The sequence below is a fragment of the Priapulus caudatus genome, unplaced genomic scaffold (assembly GCF_000485595.1).
Source record: "Priapulus caudatus unplaced genomic scaffold, Priapulus_caudatus-5.0.1 Scaffold35, whole genome shotgun sequence".
NCBI classification, from domain to species: Eukaryota; Metazoa; Priapulida; class Priapulimorpha; order Priapulimorphida; family Priapulidae; genus Priapulus; species Priapulus caudatus.
Window position 1 is genome coordinate 156,150 of NW_014577096.1, and position 12,500 is coordinate 168,649.

Consider the following 12,500-nt stretch of genomic DNA (forward strand, 5'->3'; position numbering starts at 1 on the left):
TATATATATATACATATCTATGTATTGGTTTAGATCAGTTCCAAGTAGGAGTGATGCTGATGCGTATAAATACGGGCAACACTAGCGCAGCCTGAAACCTTATCTGCTACCATCAAGCATCTGCGCCAGTTAACTGTCATGGCTTCAGTTCCGAGGTCACACATATCGTGACTCATGCTTCCACGTGCTGCTCGTGGTGCTGATCCTGCTGCTGCTGCTGCTGCTGCTGCTATAACTACTGTAGGGAGCTGGTTTACGTTTCACTGTTCATTTTCTAATCATCCTACGCTAACAACTGCTTACCGATATATACGAGACTGTGTTGTGTATCATAAATCATAAATTGGCCAATTGTGTTAGCATTAGGCATTGTCTAGGTTTATAATCATATATATGTATATATATATATATATATATATATATATATGGTGTAACCTAGCATATTTTTAAACGCATCGTTTCTCGTCACCATTGACGCGTACTCTAAGTAAACACACTGTGAAGGTATTTACAAAGAAAATTGTCTGGGTCATAGTTCACTATCCGCGGCATGCCCCTGGTTCCTGACATCTCTGCGGCCTTATGCTCTGCTATATTGCTATATGAGTATTGTATTGCGAGAGGAGAGAGACAGTGCACGTGCGAGAGGCGAGAGACAGAGAGAGAGAGAGAGAGAGAGAGAGAGAACAAAAAATAGACTTGCTGCTGTTTATACAGCTTGCCTCCTACGTACACCAGTCAAGCTTAAACTTTTCAACGCAGTATTATTTTTAAATCGCTGAACCCCCTACGCACTCTCTCTCTCACCCTCTCTCTCACTCTGTTTCTCTTGCCCTGGCAGAATCAGAAGACTGAACTCAAAGAAACAATTGTTTTCACTTCGCCATTCTAGCAACTGCTAGCGGCATACCTCTAGCGCGTTAGCTTCTTAAACCTAGGGCAATGAACCAAAATGAAAGAAAAACTTTTAAACCCAATTAAAAACGAATGAGCTCTAGACATACGTTGTTCAATACATATGTATGTTTAGTACGACTTTAATACTTCAATTAAATCAAATTACACAACAGCCGCTCTCTCACTCTACGTTTCTGCTCTCGGTCTCACATTCTTTCCCCTCTCTCTGTCTCTCTCTCTTTCTTGCTCTCTCCGCCTTTCTCTCTGTTGCCCTGAATCTCTCTCTCTCTTTCTTTCTCACTCTTAGGATATATCCAACCACATACCCTATCGTAAGCGTAACTCTATGTACGAAACCCTTTATAATATATACAGTAGCTACGCATTGAGATGGACATAACATACGTATGCGATGCCAATAGACAGATGTGTAACAGCATCATGGCCCGGCAGTTATAGCAGTGCAAGGCGGTCTGAAATATGCTCCCTCTATAACCAGGATGGTGGTATAATTTGCACGCATAATATAATGCGCGGCAAGATGTGTTTATTGGGATTGCATGAACTATTTACGCGCCACATATAACCTGACACAGAATAGGTGAAGCTGGAATGGGTAGGCTTCCAAGTTTCTTGTCATATAAACCCAGCAGCTTCCGAACTCCAGGCGCGTATAATTGCTACTATACATATATATATACCATAAATAAAATAACAACGATCCCTATTATTAAACTTGGTGATATGCCTCCAGTACCCTTCACTAAATTTAAAGAACAAACGTTAGGCTATATTTGCTTTTGGGAAACAATCCGTGAAATACGGCAACTTTTATGCTATAGGTCATTCGCGTAATGAAACCCATTGGTATTCAACAATTTATTATCAAGTTGATAGGCTGATAAGATAATATAAGCCGTTCTATGGCATAAGCGCATATAAGCACCAAGCGCATATAATTTTCTGTGTAAATGATGTATTGGTGCAGTCAATAAAAAAACTGTAGCTCTGCTAAACATCAGGTAGAAGAAAGGTGGGAGCGACTAGGTGTATGCTCTTTGTTTATACATAACTTTTGCGATTTTAGCAATGGCGACGCTTCAGGATGTGAATTCCGTTTCGAAGCAAATCAAATATTTTCATAGTTTTAGCCTCTAAGGTTTGGAGTATTATATCAGGAGATCTATATTATATAAAGATTGAAGCGTATTCACTTCAAGATGGCGGCCGTAAACATTGAATGCGGCGCTTCCACTTTACGTGTGATCACATCCGTAAGCGTCAAGCTGTAGATGTGATGTATGTTATGAATTTTTTCCTACCCCGGCATATATACGGTCCCATAGTGGTTACAGATGTTGTGGGCACGCATTTAGCACTCTGAACGGGGTAGGGTGCACTACACAAGAATCAGCCCAGTTAAGATCCATAGAAACATGTAGGGGGCCTAATTCAGTGCATATTTACCTAGAGTATTTTATATATAACTGGTGAAGGTTGGTTGAAAAAATTATAAATCGACTTTAACGGTGAAAACCCTAATTAATTTATTATGATATACCAGTATACATGCACCGCATTCAAATATTAGTGTTTTTTATTCTTTCCTATGTTCACTGTAAGTCTTTCACTTCTCACTTTTCTCCTCTCTCTCTCTCTCTCTCTCTCTCTCTCTCTCCATGCGATTGTCTCTCCTGCCTCTTGTTTACGACTTTAGCTGTGCTGAACGCGTGTACATATTTGAATTATTTAGTCACGCGCATCGTGGGTGGAGCCTGTGACGCGAATAGCCATTCCCGCACACCGACTGCATGCGTCAGCGTTGACAGGCACAGGCGCGCGCTTGCGTAATCTCGCACCGCGAGAAGCTCGCCAGCGAAATACTTGTCTGCTGCCTCAGAGTCGGCGGAATGCAACGAATTCGTATATACCAGTCTCCTGGTCAGAGACGCAGCTTCCCGCAAATCACGGATACAGCGGCGCGGGTAGCATTCTACAAATAGTCGGTTCGCTCATCGGTCTTGACAGCTTACTTACCGGCTGCCGGCTGGTCATCGGGCGGGCTGATATAGGCCTACATAATTTATGCCCTCCTCGCACCGACTGCAGCTTCGCGACAGCGAAGCCCTGCCTGTTTATTAAACACACAGCCGGTAGGATTACAGCCAGCCGCTATGCGGGCGTATTCATCCCGGAAGATGATGACGTAGTGGCAAGTCCATGTCTGCTATCTGAATGATGCATGGCAGTGTCAGTTTGACACCAGAAGTCCCTGTAGCTGGTTGGAATGAGAGTAGTTAGGTATATGAGGTGGCAGTCTAAGGCTGTCGAGAATGTCGAGCGGATAACCAGAGAAAGTCGAAGTCTCGGCCGACGGCGAAGGCTAGTGCGTGGAGAGTAGAAGCTTACATCGGATCTCCATGGACAGAGCTAGAACAGGTTGCTGGCCTGGCTGGGTCAGTGCACAGATGCAGCTCGCGCTTGCCTTGGCTTTGTCATGTGCGAAATGTGCGGAATTATATAGAGGTGATACAAAACATGTCGCCTGCCATGCCGGCATGCATAAATCGACGAACGTCTAGAGATGTCCGCAGGCTGGGAAGCAATAACTGCATTTGACGTCATTTCTCGAATGCTGGGGGCTGGAATCGAGCTGTAATTGCCGACTCTCAGGCTGTACCAGTTAATATATCCGGCCTCATTTATAATCAGTTTAGCAATGAGTTCAAACTTATATTGTTTTACACACCCGCATTAACCACGCATATATGTGTGTATATATATATATATATATATATATATATATATATATAGTATAGTGTAGTGTGTGTGTGTGTGTGTGTGTGTTGTGTTGTAATGTGTGTTATTGTGTGTTTAAGTGTGCTGTGGCGTGTGCGTGCGTTGCGTGCGTGCGTCGTGCGTGCGTGCGTCCGCGTGCGCGGTGTGTGTGGACGCTTTATACTATTTCGTGCACTACTGCATCGACGCCTCACTACCGGCGTTTTTTTCGGCGGAATAACAAAGCTCACGAGAAAATATAAAAAGAGCAAAGCAGCTGAACAACTCTATTTGCTCGGTCGGGTTATTTCAAGGTTTCTTTGTATTTCACCGATCTAAGTGCAATAAGGAAAAGGTCAGTGAGTTTTTAACAAATTTTTGTGGGATTCCTCGCCCACGTTTACAATTTCCCCTCTTGACCTGCCACCGGCCCGTATGACTCGGGTTCCCTGAACACTGAACTTGCACTTGAACCATGACGAGCGGTTTCCTGAAGCATATTATATTGGTGTATATGTTATATAAGCATGTTGATTGCTTACGTGTATTGGCATCATTATTACGGTCATACGTGCTTGACATAATGTTTATCAGTGTGTACTTCACTTATACTTAGATGGTTTAACGCCCCAAACGTTTCTCGTTAGTTTTACGTGACTTTGGTTGCAAAAAATCAACATATCATGCCATGGTAATCATGGCAAGTTCTACGCAAAAACTACGAAATTACATTATGATTCGCGTAATGATGCCACGTGAGGTCTCTTGCAAGCAAGCAAGCGTAACATGGGAGGGATATTTGTGTTAATGGTCCATATTTATGCAGTCCGTTTATACGCCCTGTAAGCATTATAAATATAAAGTACGGAAAGATATTTGCTCTAGCCGCAATTCATTTGACCAGGCATTATCAGACCTAGTTGAATAAAAACGCTGTTTACATAAACTAGAAATGTCAATTTTACATCTTCAACAGCTGGGTGGTAAATTTAACGCACGTGGTTGGGGCATGCTCGCGAATACGTAACAAGACGATCTGTGCTGATACGTGTAAATACATCAGATATTATTATTATTTATACATATTTTATCACATATGCAATAAAAATACTAAGCGCAGGAACCAGTCAACATTGCACGGGGAATCTTGTTTAAGCTATTTACTTTTCTTGTTTTATACGCAATCCTACAGCAATGGAAAATCTATTTCAATTATTCATTTTAGTAATCAAATGCGTCGTCAACCGATATTATATGCAATTATGTTATTATTAGCTCTATCTTTTAACTTGCTGTGATGGCAATGAAAGGACTTTTGCGGCACGTCCATAATATTAGACGATATAATCAATGAACATTTATCCTAGACTCATGCCAGCCATTTTTCTCAGTCAACCATGCAGCGCGTTGTTTGCGAACACTATCCGGGTATTGGCTGTCTGGACGATGATAAACGTTATATCCTTCTCACCCTACCTACTCTAACCTTTTCTTATAGGGCATGTGTGTGTGTTGCATATAACACGAGATGAGAGCCTTGAAAAGAACATGTACAATCATGCCGCTATGCTTAACACAGATATTTTTAGCTAGTATTTATAGCTAATTATATTCAGCTAGAGCCTTTAATTTAATCCCTTATTTTGAATTTTTCGGTCGATGCTTTCGTGGATTTCGGATTATATGAAACCGTAGTAGTCGCTTCCTCGAAACAAACAAAAACGTGTAAGCATGTTAAAGTTCTCGTATATACTATTGCCACTACCATATCTATAGTATGCTGAATCCACGGGATACTGTGTCGTAAATTACCTTGTTAATAGCTCAACAGTGCGAGAGTATCGGCACATGTTATTATGAGAGTAAAATGAAGATACGAGAACAAATTCTGCTTAGCTTCCATTCATTAATCAAACACTGAACGCGGCATGTAAGCTGCTGCGGTTCTCTCTCGCCTTCTCTCTCTTTCTTTCTCCCCCTCCCACACAGACACAGACACAGACACACACACACACACACACACACACACACTCTCTCTCTCTCTCTCTCTCTCTCTCTCTCTCTCTCTCTCTCTCTCTCAGTTATCTACGCATCGGGCTGTATTATGTGTCATCAATTTAGAGTACGGTCCTTCGCTACTCTAAATATAAACCGCGATAAACAACATTACATGCAAATCTGATTTATTTTGATCCGCCACCGGATGTTTGCCCCTTTTTCAGGAGGTGTCATGTTGTCGCACTCTCGCTCTTTGATATATGTTTACGAGACTACTAAATCTGGTCTTCACATTAAAATCTAATTAACGTATAACCACTCAACGGCACTTATTGTCCAGGGTACGTACGAAGACATGCACTGTGTCACTATGGAAATTCATCTCTCCCTCTCTTTCACTCTCTCTCTCTCTCTACATACATACATACATACATACATATATAAATGTATAAATATGTGTATATATGTATGTTGATAACAATAATATAAGAGTTTTTATCATACATAACGGAGGATTCAAAGTATTCTTGAAGTTCGAGCAATGCGAAACATTTAGAAACACCAGTCAGAAGATGACGTGGTAGTAGTTGCGGGGGCAAGTAGGATGCTATCAATGTGTTTACTAGAAATAATAGTACCATGGCTTCCATTCAGCTAATTGCATGTTGCATGCTTTGGTGTGAACACCTTTCATGCCTTCGTTTCACCCAAGCATATTAACAAAGATTATTGTGAAAAGTAACACCCTCTGATCTCCACAGCGCTTCTTTTTATAGGTTTGCTCACACTTCTTCAATCTATCATATCCAGTTTCATCTCAAAGCGTCGCGGTGTCTAGCACGCATATAACAGCCGCTCTCAAAGATTTCTTCGTACTTCGAAATCCATCATTTCTTATTTCGTTTCACTTCGCCTCACCATCGCGACTTCGTACATATTTCCGTGACGAATAGCGCCAAGCGGATGATTCCTCATCGCCACGTCCATTTTACTGTTGACGCAGTGCAGGTGCCGGGAGAGTTGGCACAGTAGTCAACCAGTAGTTATGGTAACACGAGCCTCTACCATATTCTGAACTGTCTATTAATTCTGCCGCCGAGCATGTAATGCGCTGCTCCTGTCTTGAGCCGCTGAGCGTGCGTCTATAGTTAACTTCCAGACACGTGAACATAGCGGAACGTAGGTTACGAACTCTGGCCGGTGCCCTCGTACAATTTAATAGGTCAAACCCTCTATCTATACGGGTGGGTACAGGCCCGCCGGTTGAGGTTTCTGGAGCAATCCTAGTTGTGAAAACATGTCGACTTAAGGATGCGCACGTTTAACGCGTCCTTTGACTGCGCAGACTATGAATATGCAGATGTTTGGCGTTTCTAGTTAGCCTACTTATGCGTGGAGGGAGGCAATTTATTTCTCAAGAAATGTCACGTTTGCATTTACAAATTGGGAAATAGAAGGAATAGTAATCAACCTCGATAGTTTATAATGCATATTCGCATCGAGCAGCAGTTTAATAATAGTGCATTCTTAGATCGAACATTATATTGTGTCGTTATTATAATTGTTATAAAAAGTGAATATAAAAGGAAAAGTATGAGCCAGCAACTGAGCACCTATAACCACAACGTAATTCTGCTCTCTCCCTGTCGCTTCCTCGCTCTCTCTTCCTCTCGCTTCCCCGTTCTCTCTCCCTCTCGCACCCCTGTATCTACCTTCTCGCGCCCCATCTCGATACCTTTCTTTCGACATCTAACATTTACCTGCTCGTTTCCGCACAATAATATAATATAACCAAATAATATATATATATATAAACAATACGCTCATAAACGCTTCGTATCCACGATGTGAATGAACGTGGGGTGTTGACACCGCCGTGCGTTTTTCCTTTGCAGGACTGCGACCCGGCACGTCGGTGAATCATGCTGACTAAACGACCCACGTCGGAGCAACGAACCAGAGATGAAGCTCGCTGCGTCCCGAAGTGCTTTCGAGACAACGGAGTCATTCCGGGCGTGCGCATCATCGCCGTACGTCATGATCACGTTAGCAAATGCGGCGTTGGATGAGTGACTGGGGTGGCTGCGTTGTCTGCGTCGAGCTATTTGTGACCAAGGAACGCATCCGGGTGGCTGGAGAGGCCAAAACCCCGCTCGCGATTTTGCAGTGCGAGCTATATGCGATCACAGATAGCCCTTCCGTGGGCGGAGGACGTGTACCCGTAAACGCCTACAGTGTGCCACTCACGTGGTGTCCCGAGAGCCAATGCGTTGAATAACTGCGTATAGAATGAAAAACAACCGCGTGTTAGCGGCGATGGAGGCTGCAGAGGCAACCCCTATGTGACTTCCCTGCGGAGTTAACACGTGGCTTCGCAATGCGGCCGAGCCTCCCCCCACCGACCGCCTTCTGGAACGATTCGAGGCTCATTGAACTGGGGCGCAGCAGAAGTCAGTTATTCCCCCAAATGTGCTAAATTAACTAAAAGCGGACCAGCCATGGGTGCTTATTAGCGTAAATATACGTGATAGTAACAGCGATAATAGCAGCAGCGGCGACGACAACGACAATAACAATGATGAGACAACGACAATAACAATGATGAGACAACGACAATAACAATGATGAGACAACGACAATAACAATGATGAGACAACGACAACAACTACGACCGCGTCAACAAACGACAATGACACTGACGAGACAACTGTTTCCGTAAGTGCTTGAAATGTAGAAAAGCATCCCGCCAGCCCAGAGTGAATTTCCTTTTTTATACCAGCACTGATGATGCATTTAGGGTTACCGAAATTCATCCCGCAGTGCAGACTTAAAAATAACTCCACTCATAGACGCAGTACAAAAATAGGGGTTCTTAGTACAAGCCCTTGTTACTAGGAGTTTAAAAAAACACAGGGTTTCCCTTGGTGGCGGTGGCGCTACTGTGGGGCGGGAACTTCCAGTGGCTAGGAAGACACTGGTGCTAATCTGTCGACCTGCGTCCATATATAGTGCGTATAGAAATGTTAAGACCTAGTTTTTCAGAAGCACCTGGTTGCGCATATACGTCTAATGGAACATTTTTCTTTCACTTTCGCATACCATATTATATCGAGTGATTACATCGTTCACTCACATTTAATTGCCTGTAAATGTCACGTTTGTACAAGGGTAATGCCGCGAGTTATGTGATTATGTACGAGATATTTAATGCCCAGGGTGACAAATACAGTCCTAAAATTGTCACATGTAGATCAAGAGTACATAATATAGATCTCTATTATGTACTCTTGATGTAGATATATATTTTAATGTACTACAAGTTAAGATTGCCAGGGCGAATCTGTAATTACATAATAATTATGATAATTATTATGGTTATGATAATTATTATTATAATTACATAGCAATAGCAGTAGATGCAAAATGTTAATGGGGAGAAGCCGAGATCTAGTCAAATCCTGTGTCACACGATTCAAGTCTGTTTTGTTTGAGAATCTGCGTGACGTTTTCAGGTCGTTACTTATAGCCGAGCTAAGAACGAGTGTGCCTGCGTTATCTCTCCCTCGCATGTTCTGTATGTCGCCAGTGCAGACGCCTGTACTTCGCTTGTTATTGCCAAACACGTTAGTAGTAGCTGCTGTAGAATCCGATCTCAGTAACCCGTCACCAGCCCCGCGTTTGCTCGGAACACGTGGCTTCCCTTCCGTTGGGCAAAGCACGGTGCACGCTTACCATTACTGTGCTATTTATAGCTCTGTTACTGCGCGAACAGCCACCGAATGCGTGGCTACGTATCCGAGATTAACAGATATCTCTAGCTTTAGAAATCATTCTGTAATTTTCGCATTTTGTGAATCGCGGTTTGTAGGCGACTCGCGCCTCATCTGAAACTCTCATAGAGAAGCGGTGTCGGATTACAATTCTTTGTTCATTCGCTAGCGACATCGAGCGCTTCATGAGGGCGCCACTAGTGTCGACATAGACGATCACGTGTGTAGCGCGCCACCGGTGTAACGCCGGCAACCACGTGCGGGCGCAAAGTTTACAGCAGACGATTTCAACAGAAGATTTGTTTTCGCCCCGCCGCCGGGCCGCCATCATGCTTGTACTTCGAGCAATTGCCGAAACGCAATTCTGGGGCTTCGGAGAAGAGTAAGCTCAGTGTTTCCCTGCTGGTGAAAAATGTGCTCGGCGTTTGCGAGTACTCGTTAAACACGTATGTCTAGTTCAAGATTAAAGCACCCGCGCACATCGTGGCGGATTTACCGCTGACGACGGCACTCAAATCTAGAACTCACGGCCACTGGTTCTAATCCACGCCCTAGCGACCCCCGACTGTGCACGCACTACTAATGAGAACGGGTAAAAAGTCGAGAAGACGAGTCTCCCCCTGGCGGACCGTTAAAATAAACATAGGGTGGCCCCACGAAAGCCCCTAACAGCTAAAGCAAACAGCTAACACCTAAATTCTTCGTGCAAAGGGTGTTAGCAGGGCGACAATATTTTTATACAGTCACGCTGAGTTTTGACTTGGGGAGAAAGTAAAAGCAAAAATAATACAAACACTATCCCGTTACTATGTATCGCCTGGGCTTCACACTAGCATAACAGTTGGCTGTACAATCTCTCGCATTAACACAGGGTTGGCTTCATTTTTACTTGCCAAATAACTATGTTAGGGAGAAGTTGTCCTTTTTTTGTTAATCGACGGTGGAGTGAAGAATGAGATTTCTTCTTTTGTTCAACACTTCCAGTACGACTATCCGCGTGTTCTCGTTTCGAGTGATGCAACTCGCCAGCTAATGCACTGTTATGCCAGTCGACAAAAACATCCACTCCGCTTACTTTATCAAGTTTCTCACTATGCGCAGCACCATGTAGCCAATGGTAACCTAAATTAGATAGGAAGCAAGATCAGCAGAGGCCTACCGCGAGGGTATCTTAGATATTTCGACTACATTGTGTTTGAACGCCAAAACCAACGGTTGAACCATCGCGATGAGTCCGCACGTTAACAGTCGTCTAGTTGATAACGCGCCATGCATAGTCGCCATGCGAATCGAGTGTGGCCTTTAAAAATAGAGGCTGTGTGTGACGACGCTGACACGATGTTACCGGCAGATGCTACCGGCCGCTGCTGCTGCTGCTTCTGCCGCCACCGCCACCGCCGCTGCTGCTGCTGCTGCTGCTTCTGCCGCCACCGCCGCTGCTGCTGCTGCTTCTGCCGCCGCTGCTGCTGCATGTGCCCGATCTCTCCAGAGCGTTGCTCAACCACTGCAGTATTCGGTGCGTCGTCATTCTTTCCCCTGTGTGTGTGTGTGTGTGTGTTTGCCCCTCCGTCCAATGCTACGGCTACATCGCGTGCGTCAAAGCACGCGTGCATCGGGCCGTGTTATGACTTCGCACGCAATTAGTTTGGAGACAATACGCTCGAGTCGCGACTACGGGCGCTCGAAGTGTATCTCCTTATCGTATGCCACCGCTGGCGCGCTCTAGCTAATGCTTTCTCCGCTTTAAAGACGTAGAGGGCCGTTGAACCTGCTGATCGGGCGTTTTTTACTAAACGTCTGCATTGACGATTGGCATCGGCAAGTGTTCGCATTCATTTGCTAGTCAGGAGATTTACGTGCCGCACAATTCTGTATGGTTGCATTCAAAACCGTTGAGTATAGTGAGAGAACTAGCGAGGGTGCATAAATTGATATTTACTAATATAATGCGCGTTCAATTGTATTAATAATGAATTAAATTACCGAGTTAATATCGCCTTTGTTATCTGTACAGTTTTTATATCGTGTTTATGGACGAAATCATTGATTGTTATTATTCAATGATACAGCTTTTCAAACGATTTACGTCGAAATGTGCCAAATGTTATAAGTGTGCTAATCAATAACGTGGTGCCTTTAAAAATATTAAATCCGCGAGTTTTAACAGAAATAGAAAACCGCATAATTTGAATCATTAATAGTTCTCATGTTATAGCTGTGCAAAATTTTCTTAATAAAGCGTTGATTAAGAATAATTCATGCGTTTTCATTTAATATTTCTATGCAATTAGCAGAGACTCATCTGTAACCAGTTTATCTGCTGCCACAACCCTACATCTACTCTTTCGTAATTCTTAGTAGCCTTGGAAATGGTTTATTTTAGAAATTGAGACGCGCCTAACATAACTGCTGGGTACAGCAAACCAGCTACAGCTGTGCATCCTTGATAAATATAACACGCTCTGATTAAACTACCTATAAATTAGTGCGTGTTCTGACATAAACACAACGCCAAGCTTCAAAATAATTTCTAAACATACAATTACTCTGTAATTGTTATACAAAGGCGTAAACGAATAGGTGAAAATGTAATAGGTGTCGTTACTTTCCGCTTTAATATCTCTCTCTCTGTCTAATTCATCCCATCCATCCATCCATCCGTCCGTCCGTCCGTCCATCCGTCCGTCCGTCCGTCCGTCCGTCCGTCCGTCCGTCCGTCCGTCCGTCCGTCTGTATGTCCGTCTGTATGTCCGTCTTTCTGTCTCTCTGTCTGTCCGTCTGTCTGTCTGTCTGCCCGTCCGTCCGTCCGTCCGTCCATCCGTCTGTATGTCCGTCTGTCTGTCTGTCTGTCTGTCTGTCTGTCTGTCTGTCTGTCTGTCTGTCTGTCTGTCTGTCTGTCTGTCTGTCTGTCTGTCTGTCTGTCTGTCTGTCTGTCTGTCTGTCTGTCTGTCTGTCTGTCTGTCTGTCTGTCTGTCTGTCTGTCTGTATGTATGTATGTATGTATGTATGTATGTATGTATGTATGTATGTATGTATGTATGTATGTATGCATACTAA

General features: G+C 43.7%; 1 protein-coding gene across 1 annotated transcript in view; it reads left to right on the forward strand.

Annotated features, from left to right (window-relative positions):
• LOC106817632 (RING finger protein nhl-1-like) overlaps positions 1-11,698 on the forward strand; it is a 24,872-nt gene extending 13,174 nt beyond the window's left edge. The window contains exon 7 of the mRNA XM_014822317.1: positions 7,569-11,698. The gene's annotated coding sequence lies outside the window, so the exon portion shown is untranslated. The remainder of the gene's footprint in view (positions 1-7,568) is intronic.
• Positions 11,699-12,500: the final 802 nt, after the last annotated feature.